The sequence below is a fragment of the Lepisosteus platostomus genome, chromosome 22 (genome assembly GCF_059453375.1).
Source record: "Lepisosteus platostomus isolate fLepPlt1 chromosome 22, fLepPlt1.hap1, whole genome shotgun sequence".
NCBI lineage: Eukaryota > Metazoa > Chordata > Actinopteri > Semionotiformes > Lepisosteidae > Lepisosteus > Lepisosteus platostomus.
Window position 1 is genome coordinate 1,684,482 of NC_142632.1, and position 16,773 is coordinate 1,701,254.

General features: G+C 46.6%; 5 non-coding genes across 5 annotated transcripts; 4 read left to right on the forward strand and 1 right to left on the reverse strand.

Moving 5' to 3' along the window:
• Positions 1-4,145: 4,145 nt before the first annotated feature.
• trnag-gcc (transfer RNA glycine (anticodon GCC)) lies at positions 4,146-4,216 on the forward strand. The gene has a single exon. It is a non-coding gene; the product is annotated as a tRNA-Gly (tRNA).
• Positions 4,217-6,127: 1,911 nt separating this feature from the next.
• On the forward strand, positions 6,128-6,209 carry trnas-aga (transfer RNA serine (anticodon AGA)). The gene has a single exon. It is a non-coding gene; the product is annotated as a tRNA-Ser (tRNA).
• Positions 6,210-6,422: 213 nt separating this feature from the next.
• Positions 6,423-6,493, forward strand: trnag-gcc (transfer RNA glycine (anticodon GCC)). Its single transcript has one exon. It is a non-coding gene; the product is annotated as a tRNA-Gly (tRNA).
• A 559-nt stretch (positions 6,494-7,052) lies between these two features.
• Positions 7,053-7,126, forward strand: trnai-aau (transfer RNA isoleucine (anticodon AAU)). The gene has a single exon. It is a non-coding gene; the product is annotated as a tRNA-Ile (tRNA).
• An 8,228-nt stretch (positions 7,127-15,354) lies between these two features.
• Positions 15,355-15,496, reverse strand: LOC148642831 (U4 spliceosomal RNA). Its single transcript, XR_015929488.1, has one exon. It is a non-coding gene; the product is annotated as a U4 spliceosomal RNA (small nuclear RNA).
• Positions 15,497-16,773: the final 1,277 nt, after the last annotated feature.

Consider the following 16,773-nt stretch of genomic DNA (forward strand, 5'->3'; position numbering starts at 1 on the left):
GTGACTCATATCTCACCTTGATCAACCAATCAGGGACTGGTAGGGCCGAGTAACCCACGTGGGACTCTGATGCCCATGGAACTTTCAGCCAATCAACGAGCTGAAGTTCCTCCAGGTAAAAACAGGCAACACAGAGAGCCTGAGAGATTCAGTGGGAATTCAGTAGAGAATTCTGTGGAGTTTTCTAAAGGGAATTCAAAGGAGAATTCCAGGGCAGGACAGCCCAGGAGCAGAAGGCTCTCAAGGGCAGGACATTCTCACAGCGCGCCTCCTGACCATCCTGAGACTCAGCCCGGACAACCACGGAACGGCCAGTGTGTCCGAGTGCCAGAACTTTCCTTTGTTCTAAGGGTCTAGAGCGGAGGTTGCCAGAGAATAACCAGAGGATCCACCCGAGGTTAGCACCAGCAGCAGGCCTCGAGAACAGGTCGGAACTGTGGACAGTTGAATCACTATTCAGAACTAGCTCTTCATCAGGAACGAACCGGTCTTCTTCTTGACTTGCTGGGACCCACAGTCATCTTTTCTCCTGTGCACAAACTTTGCTAGTTAAAGCCAACACTAACTAGCCGGTCAGTGAGCATCAGCAGCGCACCGTCGCAACCCGCACAGCACAGCCTGGCACCTAGACAGAGAGCGTGGATTGGACAACAACAAGCCTGCAACTGTTTCTTTGTGCCCGCAGGAGATCTGAATCCCCAGAGATTGGATGAGTATTCAACTTCACTGCATTACTGCTCGAGAATTCAATTGTTATCCCAACCAGTTGATATCAATTTAATTCCTAAGAGTTATGTACTTGTTTTCAGTATCTAATGTAGAAGTTATAACCAGGTTCATTTATGAAATGGTCTAAATGAATGATATACTGAACGTATGTCCTCTTGATATGTGTAACACTTTGTAACTGACTGAATATATACCTTTTGTATTCTGATAACCCTCTCGATAAGATCTGTTCGTTTTACATGCATATTCTATGTATTGTAACGCCCTCGCCTGGTGGTGAGGAGGAAGCGCCCCCAGGCACTCGTAGTACCGCTGGGCATGCTGGGAGTGGTAGCCGGAGTGCGGCCTAAGCGAGAGAAGCTCGCCCCACACCCAAAGTCTGTCAAGGCCCTGTGCATCCTGTGGGAGGCCTTGGAGGTAAAGGACGGGGTGCTGTGCCGGGGGTGGCGGGTACCCTCCAGTGGCGAGGTACGGTGGCAGCTGATGTTGCCTTGGTCGCTCCGCGGGGCGGTGCTCCGAGCAGTGCATGGCCAGCCGGGCGTGGGGCACTTCGGCGGTAAAAATACCCTGCAGCGCCTCCGAGGCCATTTTTATTGGGGTCTTTGCCACCGGGACGTGGAGCGGTACTGCCGAACGTGTGCAGTGTGCGTGGCGCAGAAGGGTCCCCCCGAGCGGTCTCGGGCCCCCCTCCAACAACACCAGGCGGGGGCTCCTATGGAGCGGGTGTGGGTGGACGTTTTGGGCCCGTTTCCGCGCACCGAGGCCGGGAACCTCTACGTCTTGGTGGCCATGGATTATTTTATGAAGTGGCTGGAGGCCTTCGCCCTACCGGACTAGAGTGCCCCCATGGTGGCCGATGCACTGCTGGAGGGGATGTTTGCCAGGCTGGGGGTGCCGGAGGAGTTACATAGTGACCAGGGGCGTAACGTCGAGTCCCAGGTCTTCGCCAGAGTGTGCCAGCGCCTGGGGATCACAAGACGCGGACCACACCGCTGCATCCCCAGAGCAACGGGTTGGTGGAGCGGTTTAATCGTACCCTCACCACCCAGCTGGCCACCCTGGTGTCCCGGCACCAACGGGACTGGGACCGCCACCTCCCCTTTGCGCTCTGGGCGTATCGGACCGCGGTCCAGGAATCCACCGGGTGCACCCCGGCCTCGCTCATGCTGGGCCGGGAAATGTGAACCCCGGTGGACCTGGTCTCCGGCCCGCTGCCCGGAGACGGGTCGGCACCGCTGGCTGGACCGGACTACGAGTGGGACCTGCGGCAGCGGATGCAGCAGGTGCACAGCTTTGCACGGACCCACTTGACACAGGCGGGGGTCCGGTAGAAGCGGCACTACGACCTGCGCTGCAGGGGGCCTGCCTTCCAGCCCGGGGACTCGGTTTGGGTGTACAACCCGTGCCGCCGCAAATGCCTCAGCCCTAAGCTGGCGCCGTCATGGGAGGGGCCCGCTGAGGTACTCTGGGTGGTGGGCGAGGTCTGCTACCATGTCCGGTTGCAAACACGGGGGAGAGTGGTGGTCCTGCACCGAGACCGCCTGGCCCCCTACCGACCCGGGAGGAGGAGCCGTGTGGGGAGGCTCTAGAGGACCAGCCGGGGCTGGAGCCGGCCGATAGTGGGGCATCCGTGGGTCGCCAGCCGTCACCGTGGCGCAGCGGCTGCTCACGCAGGGTTCCACAGCAGTTAGCCGAGTATGAGTACAGCCTGAGGGGGGTTTTCGACGTCGGCGAGACGCCAGACGCTTCAGGTTTTTAAGGAGTAAGAGTGCAGGGGGTCTAAACCTGCAATCCAGTGTGTTGAAGTATTTCACAACACTACCCCTAGCACATCTGGAAATAAATCCTCATAATGATTATTGCCCTGGGCATGTACCAAAAAATCACTGAGCATATATATATATATATCACTGTGTTGAAGCTAGAGACACAGAATAAGTGCAAACACATCCTAAATACAGTGTTCCTGCACCTGTGACCTCATCCAGAATGTATCATTTTTTGAAAGGGATTGCTGTCAGAATGCACAACTGAATCCCAAACAGAATCTCTAGTCAAATATGATCATTTGTGAAACAGGCAAATGAGTCTCTCAGGTGCCCATTGCTCATTTTCAGACACAATTATGCAATACTTTCACATGCAATACACATGAACATGCAATACTTTTCAGCTGCATTTTGACATCCGGACGGGGAGACTTTATCATTTGAACGTGAAGCCAGCCTTAAACCCTCTGAGGCGTGTCTGTCTGCCGGCACGTATTTTGTCAAAGGTATTTATTTTTTTTAACGGAGAGCGACTTTGAAAAGGTTTCCGCAGCCACGTCGCACGCCGTGTTAGATTAAAGGAGGAATGCGGCGATGGCGAACTCGCTGTAGTCGTGGCCGAGTGGTTAAGGCGATGGACTCTAAATCCATTGGGGACTCCCTGCGCAGGTTCGAATCCTGCCGACTACGGCATCTGCCGCACGTCTCCTTGTGCCTGCGCGGCAAAGGCGAAGTGCTGCTTCTCCTTTCCTGGTACTATAAAAACGCTGAATTGCTTGGCCCCGCTGCCATGGAAATGAGTTCTTCAGATAACCACACATCTTGCGTTCGCACCTCTGGTGTTCTACTTATGCCTTTGAAAACGTAAAGAATAAAACTGAAAGAACCGACACAATATGTAGGTGCTCGTAAAGCACGCATTAAAGAACTGTTAACAGCAAGGGTTTCAGTGGGTTAACTGAGGAGAAGGCGTGATCGCTAATTGTTGACTTTTTATTTGGTGTTAGAAACACTCTTACTGTGCATGACGTGCAACAAATGTAGCCACAGAAATTGCATCACGCTTTCATGTATGCTATTGCAGACACCAACGTTGCCTAGATATAAAACCGAAATAGCCGTGGGTTTGCTTGCTGGTCTGAAGGATCTCTCTTCGAATCTCTATCATTTGTCAATTGAAGTAAAAGGTGCTGCAATCTGATACGTTCAGAATCAAACCCGCAGCTGTTGTTCGACTTTATTTCTTGACTAATTACAACTGAGTGTCGCATGAGCAGTTACGTAAACTTGTCTGATATATTTGAACACAAATGCCGTTCTTCAATTAAAACTAACAGTACATTGTCAGGGACATTCAGTTCTATACAAACAAGAGACAGACGAGAATATTTAGTATATAATAGACAGAAAGAGGTTCGAATCCTGCCGACTACGTTGTCCACCTCCTGTCTTTGTGTTTCGGCGCAAGCAAAGAAGCGCGCCTGTTTGGTGTTCCTGGTGGTTTTAAAACGCCCAATCGCTTGTACCCGCTGCCTTGGAAATAAGTTCTTCAGCGTCCGCGAATGGCATTTTGCAGCTGGAAGCAGATGTCGACGCGTTTTGCACAGAGCACCAAAAAAGCGTCTTTTTTGAAGGCCCAGGCACTGAGCATTGGTGGTTCAGTGGTAGAATTCTCGCCTGCCACGCGGGAGGCTCGGGTTCGATTCCCGGCCAATGCAGTGGCTTTTGCAGCGAGCGTCTCCATCACTTGCATCCCCTTGCAACTCGCAACTGAAAACCCACTGAAGCTAAGCAGGTGTGAGCCAGGTTAGTACCCGGATGAGGGTGAGCTACAGGGAAAAACAAACCTTCCAGCTGGAAGCGGTGTTAATGGTGCCGGCGGGGGGGCGCTCACCCCGAGGTCTGTGTGGGTCCCAATGCCCCAGTATAGTGACGGAGATGCTGTGTTGTAAAAGGGCGCTGTCTTTTGGATGAGATGTAAAACCGAGGTCACAGCGCTCTGTGGTCATTCAAAATGACCACCAAAACCTTTGACAAAAGCTCTTAGTAATTGATGGTCTTCAATAATGCTTCTCCTTTAGGTACATTTTAAATCAGCTGAAAAATGCTGTGAAATGGGGGGGCACTTCAGGCCAGTGTAGGATTTGGGTTACAAGAACCATGAAACTGCGCGAGAAAGCCCGTACACTGAATTACACGGCTTTCTATTCAAAGGAGGACAAAAGAAATTCCCTGAGTTCGATTTCTTGCAGCACAGAGAGGAGCACTGTTATGAGGCTGGTTAGCTCAGTTGGTTAGCGCGTGGTGCTAATAACGCCAAGGTCATGGGTTTGAGCCTCGTACGGGCCAGGTCCTTTTCTCCTCTCTTACCGAAGCTGTTAGGTTCCTTTCCGTGGTGAGAGGGGTTGTCATGCAACGCTGCCACATAGTGCCGACAGACAAGAGTATTGCAGGAGAAGAGAAAAGTGTTTGAAGATTTAAGAGTGTCTTAGGTGGAGCCAAAATCAAGTGTCACAAATGCAAGTGGGAGGATTTCCAATGTTTAATATGGTAAAAATAAGCGGAAGTTATCTGCCGGTCCGGCACAGTCTGCCATGCTTTTGTCATATACTGTAAAGTGGTGTCGAACTGGGTGTCGAACTGGAGCCTCACCATTTGCATATGTGAGGCTCCAGTTATACATCGAGTGTCACATTAAATGACGAAAATGAAGAGTTAAAGCAGCTGGAGAGGTTTTCTTACAACTTTTGAGCTGACAGTTTTGGAAAATGTTTCCTTCACGCTGCACTGTACAACATAGGCAGCCAAGAGTCTCCAAAACAATACAGAATTGACAGATAGGAGAAAATTCCCACTCGTCCTGAAGTTCCCAAAATCCAGCACTGAGCGTAAACAAAGTGTCTAAGTAGCGTGGGAATGCTAACCCTAACCCTAGCTGGAGTTTGAGCAATCCAGCACTGAGCGTAAAAAGATGAGTCAAAGTAACGTCTAATCGGATTAGTTTCCTTAGAGCTGGTTCTGAGTTTGCTCAAGAGTTTACCTTTCACAGATGCGCAAAGAAGAATGTTGGGGGTGCACGCTTCAAGGTGCCTTACAGCTGTAGGGAGTGATTCGAGACGATTCGTGGCGTGTGCTCGTTCCCATATACCGTACGCCCCGGGGTGCAGTGCTAGGATGACGTACAATACCGCTTGGGCTCGTAACGGCGTTATATGCAAGTGCGGGACGTGAGGGTTTTCGTTTGTTCGTTTTGTTTTGCTCTGCTTTGCTTTGTTTTGCTTTCCATCGCGTTGGTAAGAGCGTAAATAAAAAGGCGATTCCTGCGTCTACCACTAATGTAAGAGCTATTTCAAGTGCGACGTGGTGCGGCTTTTCAAATGCTTGTGGGCATTTCTCTGTTGTTGATTCTTTTTTTGTGTGTAACAAAGTGGCATTTTCATGTCCGGACGGGGAGACTTTATCATTCCGACATGAAGCCACCCTTAAGTCCTCTGAGGCGTGTCTGTCTGCAAGGCTTGTATTTTGGAAATGTTTTTTTGAAACGGAGAACGACTTTGAAATAGGCTTCCGCCGGCGCCTCGCGATCCAGGTAAGATTGTAGCAAGAACGCAGCGGCAGTGGGGCTTGCTGTAGTCGTGGCCGAGTGGTTAAGGCGATGGACTAGAAATCCATTGGGGTCTCCCCGCGCATGTTCGAATCCTGCCGACTACGTTATCCGCCTCCAGTCGGTGTGTTTCGGCGCAAGCAAAGAAGCGCGCCTCTTTGCTGTTCCTGGTGGTTTTAAAACGCCCAATCGCTTGTACCCGCTGCCTTGGAAATAAGTTCTTCAGCGTCCGCGAATGGCATTTTGCAGCTGGAAGCAGATGTCGACGCGTTTTGCACAGAGCACCAAAAAAGCGTCTTTTTTGAAGGCCTAGGCACTGAGCATTGGTGGTTCAGTGGTAGAATTCTCGCCTGCCATGCGGGAGGCTCGGGTTCGATTCCCGGCCAATGCAGTGGCTTTTGCAGCGAGCGGCTCCATCACTTGCATCCCCTTGCAACTCGCAACTCAAAAAACCCACTGAAGCTAAGCAGGTGTGAGCCAGGTCAGTACCCGGATGAGGGTGAGCTACAGGGGAAAACAAAGCTTCCAGCTGGAAGCGGTGTTAATGGTGCCGGCGGTGGGGCGCTCGCCCTGAGGTCTGTGCGGGTCCCAATGCCCCAGTATAGTGACGGAGATGCTGTGTTGTAAAAGGGCGCTGTCTTTTGGATGAGATGTAAAACCGAGGTCACAGCGCTCTGTGGTCATTCAAAATGACCACCAAAACCTTTGACAAAAGCTCTTGGTAATTGATGGTCTTCAATAATGCTTCTCCTTTAGGTACATTTTAAATCAGCTGAAAAATGCTGTGAAATGGGGGGGCACTTCAGGCCAGTGTAGGATTTGGGTTTCAAGAACCATGAAACTGCACGAGAAAGCCCGTACACTGAATTACACGGCTTTCTATTCAAAGGAGGACAAAAGAAATTCCCTGAGTTCGATTTTTTGCAGCACAGAGAGGAGCACTGTTGTGAGGCCGGTTAGCTCAGTTGGTTCGAGCGTGGTGCTAATAATGCCAAGGTCACGGGTTCGAGCCCCGTACTGGCCAGGTCCTTTTCTCCTCTCTTACCAAAGCTGTTAGGTTCCTTTCCGTGGTGAGAGGGGTTGTCATGCAACGCTGCCACATAGTGCCGACAGACAAGAGTGTTGCGGGAGAAGAGAAAAGTGTTTGAAGATTTAAGAGTGTCTTAGGTGGAGCCAAAATCAAGTGTCACAAATACAAGTGGGAGGATTTCCAATGTTTAATATGGTAAAAATAAGCGGAAGTTATCTGCCGGTCCAGCACAGTCTGTCATGCTTTTGTCATATACTGTAAAGTGGTGTCGAACTGGGTGTCGAACTGGAGCCTCACCATTTGCATATGTGAGGCTCCAGTTATACATCGAGTGTTGTTAAATAAAGCACTGACTTTATTTAACAACCACACCAAAACCTAACACAGGATCTACACACACACATGAGGAGACTGACGAAAACGTACGCACATTTAGGGTAGTAATTACCTAACAACACACTCTACTTTTACAGGACTAGACAGGGCACTAGAATTACTAGGACATTATTTACACAGGTAGGGTCAGCTGCTGGTCATTGTGCTGACCCTCAGACTCTTCCCGGCTACCACTCCCAGCATGCCCAGCGGTACTACGAGCGCCTAGGGGCGCTTCCTCCTCACCACCAGGCGAGGGCGTTACAATATTTACTATATTTATTATACACGTGTAAATTAATTACTGCGAAAATAATTTACTTCGTACACTGTGCAGAGTGCCGTATACTCCTAGTGTTAGATGTGTTTTCGACGTTATATATGCATTTATTAATGTCGTCGATTTTACGGTTGCAATTCGACGTTGATTATACGTCGAGGCGACGTATATATACGTATAGCCGTATTTTCGCCGTGAATATATGTATATTCGACGAATCAATGCCCACAGCTTGGCATACAAGGGTTTTGCGGAGGGGTCTTGCCACCTGCCTGAAAAAAAAACAGTAAAATTTTTGAGTGCCTATAGAGTTTCTATTTTTATTTTCTTGAGAAAAGTTGATACCATTTCCTGGAAACCCCGTCCCCCATCAGTGCGCGGTGCCCGGGGAAAAATCTGTAGGGGGGCTTCTGAAATTCTGAGGGGGGGTGATATTTCGGTTGAAACGGAGCTGTACAGTGCAGCTACCCAAATGAAATCTCACAGCTATGCCATTGATTAGTGCTTCATGATAGAAGATATCGACTAGCAATCTGGTATTTGCGATGAAGTTCAGTTTCACATTTTTCGTGAGAGTGGAGAGTACTCGTGGAGAGTATTGCCTGGAGCGAAAAGTACCATAAGCGTTCATTTTTGCAGCTACATGGACGTTCTGAATCGTTAAGAAAAAATGTTGTAAAACCAACAGAAAGCACAGACTGCTATAACTAGTCCTAGTTATATAACGATTTTAAGTATAATGATAAACTACTGCAAGGAATCGGTCCACCTGAGCAAACAGGATCGTAATGTTGACACTCAATAACGACACTGATATGTGCAGTTCCTGGACGGATAGCCCTCCTGCCCATCAAACAGACTGAGTGACTGTTCGTGTCATTTAGTGTTGTCTGACCATTGACAAAGTACAACTATTTTTTTAGGGTGCAAATTAAGTTATTTAATAACGTGGATTAAATAACTGGATGGCGTGGATTTTTGTCTTAAAGGAAACAGAAGTAGGAGATATATATATGTATGTATGTTTTTGGTGTTTTCCTTGTTTGTGAAATACATATACACACGCACGACACTAACATAAACACACCTCATAATAAAAGAGCAAAGCATTAAGTAGCAGGATTTAAAGGACGTTGAGACCCGAGAATCGCCCTGATTGAGCTCAGTGTGTAAGTCCACCCTGGAGCAAAAGCAGCGATGCTGGCATTCTGGGCATGGTGAATTACTGATCAAGAAAGGGGGTTTTCGAGGTCTCGTTCCTTACCTGTGAACAGTGTGGTGTAAGTCCTCTCTAAAGTCTCTGAGAGGCATTTAGATCTGGAGGTAACAGACGCCCTTGGCTGAATGAGTGCAGGAATGCACAGGTTTTTCAAGTGAAAGCATCCCCTTACTGTATGAGCTGTTACCTCACACACGACAAAAGTAAAAGAGACCGAACATGTGTACTAACTGATGGTTTGAGAAAGTGGTGGAAGGGTCCGTTTATATATCGGAAAAGTGTAAGTTGAAGGAAAAGAAGGAGAAAAATATGGGAAAAGCTGAGTTTGTCAGAGGGAGTCTGGGGCGAAGACGCCTGTAAAATAAGCATATGCGTATTGATTGGCAAAAGCACAAGCATGTAGCTCCCACCCTGGTGCACGGCCGGCACCAGTGGTGGCAGATACATGAGAAAAAAAAGAAATTGGGATGTGACTTCTTAAGTGTGTTTACGGGGAAAACAAAAACCCGGAAGAAAAGATACTTTACTCGCTACGAAAGAGTATAAACAAAAGCGAAAAGAGGCAGTGCAGGAGAATCAGAAACTAAAAGAAGAATTAGTTCCTGGTCGCACTGCACTAGTTAATGTGTTATATCCTGCTCTCCCATAGGGGAACAGACAGGCAGGAAATGAAAATAATTGGGATCAATTCCCACAGTGACCATATGGAGACGGGGGGTCTGGGTGGGATGACACCTGGTACGAGTGTGATAGAGACAGAACAGGAACTCCCTTCTTAAACAGAGGGTGCCTGCAGACCTGTACTCTCACCCTAAGTGGGAGAGGGCCTGATGTAGCGGGGGCTGGCGCTGTTGATGACAGCGTCACTCTAAGTGTCTCGCACCCCATCGAGGGGGTCCGTACTCGCACCTACCTTCCCTGATTCCCCCATACGATCAAATCCAAAACCGGAAGATATTGACTGGTGGGCTAAAGTACCGCACCCAAAATTAGGAATGCAGCGAACCTGGAGTGCACTTCAGGAATTAAAAGGATTCATGTAGAAGTAAAACAAGAATACAGCACATTGTAGTACGAAGAGAAAAATATATTCTCGATGTGTATGTGTGTTTTATGAATTTGTGTGCCGGCATGTATGTGTGTAACTGTGAGTTTTTGTATACTAAATGACGGTGTGAGTGTGTTTAGCCAGCGGGACTGGCTAGAGACGTAACTAAAGAGACTTGATGAAAATCAACTTAAGGAGATTGGAAAATATAAGAGCGTCTGAAACGTATAAGTACAGTACAGGTGGACGTAAAAGTAGTTAGATAAACAGTGTTTGTATTTTTATACAATTAGTTGCAATAGTGAAAACAATTTGGGTTTATTCGAATGTCTCAGACATGCTGAAACGCTGTAGGTTTAGAATCGAGACTTGGGAGAATAACGTCTTGTGAGAAGATCTGTTTACCTAACGATTAGATCCTGTAAATCCCTTGTAGCCTACCTAAGTCTGTCCCAGTCCAGTGGATTAAAATGTACTGTTAATGGAGTGTTGGTTTCTCTGTTAGGGGATACTGGAGCACTACTGTCATGCTTGTTTCACTCCTCTGTTCAACAGTGTGCTATAGAGTAATGTATATGGGGAGATGGCAGGAGGCCACAGGAGTATTGGGGCACCAAGTTTTACTTGCTGAGTACCAGATTTTAATGGGTGGTTTTATCCCAGATCTATTGGGTTGGAATATTATGCATTACAAAGAATGACTATCCAGAACAGGGTATCACGTGGCTTCAACTGACTGTGATCACTCAGTATGTTGATGGTATTCTGACTGCTTCCCCTGACGAGGAAACCCACAAGTCTGAGTTGCTTCAGCTTTAGAGTGTCTAATATTAAGCAGTTATGATAAGGCCCTTTTGTGTCGAGCATTGTGTGATTTTAACAGGGCCAGGGTGCAATATTTTTACGGGGTGAGCACAACTTTTAACAGATCTGCTTAAGGGGGGAGTGCAGTACAAGGACAAGATTGCCTTGGTACCAGCAGCAAAAGCCGCCTGTAATAATTTGAAACAAGCTCTCTTACAGGTGCTGAGACTGGGGTTTCCTCAGATGGATCAACCATTCTTTGTATGTAAGTGTGGACAAAGGGTTCTGGGCAGCTGTGCTGACGCAGGAGCATGGAGGTAGGCACTATTATACCATTCGATACTGTAGCCAAAGGGTGGGGGACGGTGAAAATTGAAGAAAATGTAATACTGTTTACTGATGGGTCCTCTCTGATGCATGAGGGAGAACAGAGAACAGGCTGAGCCGTTACAACAGAATTCGAGGTGCTAACAATCGGAAAATGCCCCTCCACTGCCTCAGCACAGCAAGCCAGTTAAGAGCACTGATGGAAGATTGTAAAAAGAAAGATGTTAAAAGGTTACTGTATATGTATATAATGTATGTATTTGTTGCATGTAGGCCACAATTCTGGATGGCTATGGAGAAATAAGATTCTCTCACAACGGCAGGGACTCCAGTTAAGAATACTGGGCTTGTCTCTGAACTGATTTGTAGTTTTACAGCTGCCGACAGAAGCAGCTTGAGTAAGGTGTCAATAACACAATAAATAAAGAATTCCAGTAACTCAAGGTAACAACCATGCAGATGCAGATGCCAGACGAGCGGCACTGGGAGGGCGGGAGTCTGAGACCCCTGTGAAACCTCTACTGGGGAAAAGGGAGAATTCAGGTTGAGGCCTTTAATAGATGTTTAATAGTGGTTAGAACAAATGTGTAAAGAATGTGGGGTTGTATGATGATGTGATGTGGGCTGGCACATACCCAAGTGTATGATAAAGATGATCCCGTGGTACGGACTGCCCTGCCCCTTGGATACTGATCTAGGGGCAGACTACACTGGGAAGGTGTGCCAGGCTGTAATTGCCTCACTAGGGGTAAGTTGGAAGTCACATTGCCCCCATCACCCACAGTCTGAAAGACCAACTAAGGAAATATCAACTGAAGGGACACCGTGGGTAGATGCTCTACCTGCAGTCCTGTGCGGTTTGCGGGCTGGAGCAAATGGAACTGTGAGACTGAGCCCATTTGAGATCATCACGGGCAGCCAAAGAAACTCCCTGGAGGCCAAGTTTGGCTAACGCACTGATGAATTAACTAACTCTCTATTAAAGTATTGTAGGTTTGTTAACTGAAGCGGTGCACAGGGCTTGTGAACAGGTGCCGGACGCTTGGGGACCTCCAGCAGAGGGGAGACACGACCGGATACCTGGCGAGTGGGTGTAGGTGAAGAAGAGATACCCTGCCAGACGTTGCAATCCTGCTGGGAGGGACCATATCAAGTGCCACTAACTACTGATTGTGCCATCTGAGTGACAGGATGAGATCGCTGGATCCGCGCATCGCACTTTCACCGACCCACGGCACCAGAGACTGAGTGAACAGAAAGAAGGATGTTGTTACCGTTTCTGTGTCTGATGATTCCTAAGACCAACAGTGTGCTTGTTAGGCCTGAGGAGCATTACTGGGGATATGGTATCAATACATTCCAGATGTTGGCATATCTATTCAGCCAAAAAATTATAATCGGAGTTGGGTCAATATTGCTGTTCCAAGATCCTGACGATAGATCTCCACATGGCTGAGGTCTGCGTTTGGGTCCTGGGGTAGGACTTTATGTATTTGTAGGATTAGGATTGTTTTATGTGTAAAATTGTAACTATCACTTGTACAAAAACATCAATAACACCTTGTTGTAACCGTGGAACGCACAATGTCATGGTAATGCATGCCTGTACATCTAAAAAGGAAAGATCTGCCCTGACATTGTATTTGTAAAAATAGACAGTCCTGATGTATGCCATATTTTATAAGGGGGGAATGAAGTAAGAGACAAGATGTTAAAAGGGTTAATAACTTAAGTCAGTTCTGCCTGAATATTAGACTTCTAAGCAACAGGGGTTTATGGCAGGAAAGGGGGTTAACTGATAAGGATTCCAGATGCGAGCAAGGAACCCCCTGGGGGTATAATCTTAAACTGACCATTTAGCAAGGGCCTCTTAACTGGCCAAATACCATGACCCCCCCCCCCCCCCCCCTTACAATAACATCGAATGACGTCTGAAGCAGCAAGCAAGGACTATATAACCTAAAAGTTTGTACCGGCACATCGAACAATACTTCGGTTTTGTTGTTTCTTGCGGGAAACAAGACTTTGGCTTTATTGTTCCTTGCATGCAATAAACTCATCTGTTTTACTTCATCTCGGGATCAAGAACCTTATTCCTTCTGTTACAACAGGGCTTTCTCACGCAGTTTCATGGTTCTTGTAAAAGCTCTTTACACGCTTGTAAAAGCTTTTACACGCGTTAACCACGGCCGGTGAGTTCAAGGTTGGTCAAAGCTGAAAGCTCAAAGCTGAAATAAATGTATAAAATTTGGCTTGCATCATAGCAGTTGAGCAATAAAGTCTGTCCTAATTAAAGAGTACCCAAAGTTTGAAAGTACAACATAGAATAAGAATAAGAGAAATGGCAAAACGATTTTGTGTCATCTTCCCCATTCACACTATTTTATGTGCCATTTTTTTGCTTATTCACATACTATTTTAATCAAAATAATATTAAGAAAGATCTGTATGTATTCAGATAGTATTATTATTGTTCATACTTACTCGTCAAAAGAGGATTGCTGAGATATTTGCGGATATACTTCTACGTTTGAAAAACGTGTCCAAAATGGTGACCAACGAATACTAGCAATGCATTGTGGTATATAACCGGAAAATATGCTGGGTTCGATATTTTCTCAACGTATGCGTTTATTAATGTTGTCGATATTATGGTTGAAATTTAACATTGATAATACATCGCGGCTATGTGCCCCCTGCTATGAGCTGATGTGCAATTTTAACGCATGCAGTTAGTAAGGATCGGTCACTGTTGTATGGTATTATATATAATGACATTATGGAATAGGATGGGGACAGGCCTGGCATCACGGGGGGAGGGGGGAATGTCGCCCCTTCAGTTTTGGGCAAAAAGTTTTACTTAACTTAATTTGCGCCCTAAAAAAATAGTTGTACTTTGTCAATGGTCAGACAACACTAAATGACACGAACAGTCACTCAGTCTGTTTGATGGGCAGGAGGGCTATCCGTCCAGGAACTGCACATATTATTGAGTGTCAACATTACGATCCTGTTTGCTCAGGTGGACCGATTCCTTGCAGTAGTTTATCATTATACTTAAAATCGTTATATAACTAGGACTAGTTATAGCAGTCTGTGCTTTCTGTTGGTTTTACAACATTTTTTTCTTAACGATTCAGAACGTCCATGTAGCTGCAAAAATGAACGCTTATGGTACTTTTCGCTCCAGGCAATACAAACCGTGAGAGTGACGAAAAATGTGAAACTGAACTTCATCGCAAATACCAGATTGCTAGTCGTTATCTTCTATCATGAAGCACTAATCAATGGCATAGCTGCGAGATTTCATTTGGGTAGCTGCACCGTACAGCTCCGTTTCAACCGAAATATCACTCCCCCCTCAGAATTTCAGACGCCCCCCTACAGATTTTTCCTCGGGCACCGCACACTGATGGGGGACGGGGTGTCCAGGAAATGGTATCAACTTTTGTCAAGAAAATAAAAATAGAAACTCTATAGGCACTCAAACATTTTACTGTTTTTTTTCAGGCAGGTGTCAAGACCCCCTCAGCAAAACCCTTGTATGCCAAGCTGTGGGCATTGATTCGTCGAATATACGTATATTTACGGCGAAATTACGGCTATACGTATATATACGTCGCCTCGACGTATAATCAACGTCGAATTGCAACCGTAAAATCGACGACATGAATAAACGCATATATAACGTCGAAAACACATCTAACACAGTGCCTGAGGCTTTTTACTGTATGTATCGTGTGCCTCAACTAGGAGTATACGGCACTCTGCACAGTGTACGAAGTAAATTATTTTCGCAGTAATTAATTTATTATATTTACTATATTTATTATACACATGTAAATTAATTGCTGCAAAAATAATTTACTTCGTACACTGTGCAGAGTGCCGTATACTCCTAGTTGCGGCACACACGATACATACAGTAAAAAGCCTCAGGCACTGTGTTAGATGTGTTTTCGACGTTATATATGCGTTTGTTAATGTCGTCAATTTTACGGTTGCAATTCGACGTTGATTATACGTCGAGGCGACGTATATATACGTATAGCCGTAATTTCGCCGTAAATATACGTATATTCGACGAATCAATGCCCACTGGGAACAAGCTCGCTTCTTTCTACCATGATGTCACCATGACCAAATCTGTCTTTAAACACCTTGCTCAGTCTCTAACGAGACTGTCAAAAATAGCTTTCGCTGATTGTATTGCAAACCGGCGGAAGCGGGGTATTGGGAAAAGTTTTCAACTAGCAATAATCCCGCCTCGGCTAAACCTCACAGGCTACGATACTGCCACTGCGCAAAGCTGACGGTTGCCAGGCAACCGCGGGGATCCTATGGAAATCGTTATCAATCGTCTCATGGCATGTCGTTGCTGTAACGCTTCATATTTGTCGTCTTCTTCTAGCTTGAGGTTTTGAAGAATTTCATGACAGACAAGGGCTCCGTTGGGAACAAAGAAACCCGTTGATTCTTTTCAGCAGCAGAAATACAACCCTTTAAATACAAGATGACAGAACAATGACGAAGGGCATGCCGGGAGGAACTCATGCACTACAGAGGAAAGGGGGTGGGCACGTACAGTTCACATGCAAGCCACAAGTACTCTTCTCGGATGTTGCACAAACAAATCCTAACGTCTTGAAAGCATTGCGGCATGTTTGTGTCCCACTTCCCGTGGCTGCAGGATGACTGACACGAACGGACAAACACAATCTGTGGCGTTTAGCGTGACATAGTCTTGCAGGCATCGTGCTGTCTCACTGCAATACTATACCGCTGGAGGAAACAGTCCATCTGGCCATGAAACTCATTTGAACGTCTAGCTACAGCAACTAACAATATCATGATTTATTCAGGATGTGTGGAATCAGCACGTCCCGGAGACAGCTTCCGAAATCTTGAGCATTCTCTGGTGGTAGGGGCGTTCAAGATGGCACTCAGGTGGGAGGTAAAGTTTAGTGGTTGAGGATTTTTTTTGAGTTTTTCATGACCTGAATGTTAATTTTTGCTTTTTTTGACTACAGAAAAATAAGGACTTAACACTACTTGTTTAAACTTCAGTTATAATTGAAAGAAAAAAAAACGATTTTTTTTAGGTTTAAGAATTTCGATATGAGTAACACTGGGAAAAGAAAAGAGAGTGCTGGGTCTTCGAAGGAGAACTCTAAGATACCTCACTCGTATATGTATAGCACTACAAGAAAATTGATGGCAACTAAAGGGAAAAGTGAAGCAGCTGGAGGGGACGTGGAAAGAGTGCTGGAGATGCGCTCGTACGCGAGCGCTCGCAGCCCAAGTGAGACTCAGCTGCCAGAGGAAGAGCCGGAGTCCCTGCCCAGCACACCTGTGAAAACCCCGGCAGCCAAGAGAGGAAGGGGCGACCTGACGCTGGAGGAGCTCCAGACCAACATCTTCAACATGATGGCACAGAGCATGGGTGAGCTGAAGGAAATGACTTGATCTAATACAGTCGCAATCGAAAGTCTTAAAAAGTCCATGGACTGTGTGTTTAAAGAGGTTGAAGACTTAAAGAGTGAAGTAAAAGTTCTTAAACAAGTAAATACCAAACAAGAAAAGCATAT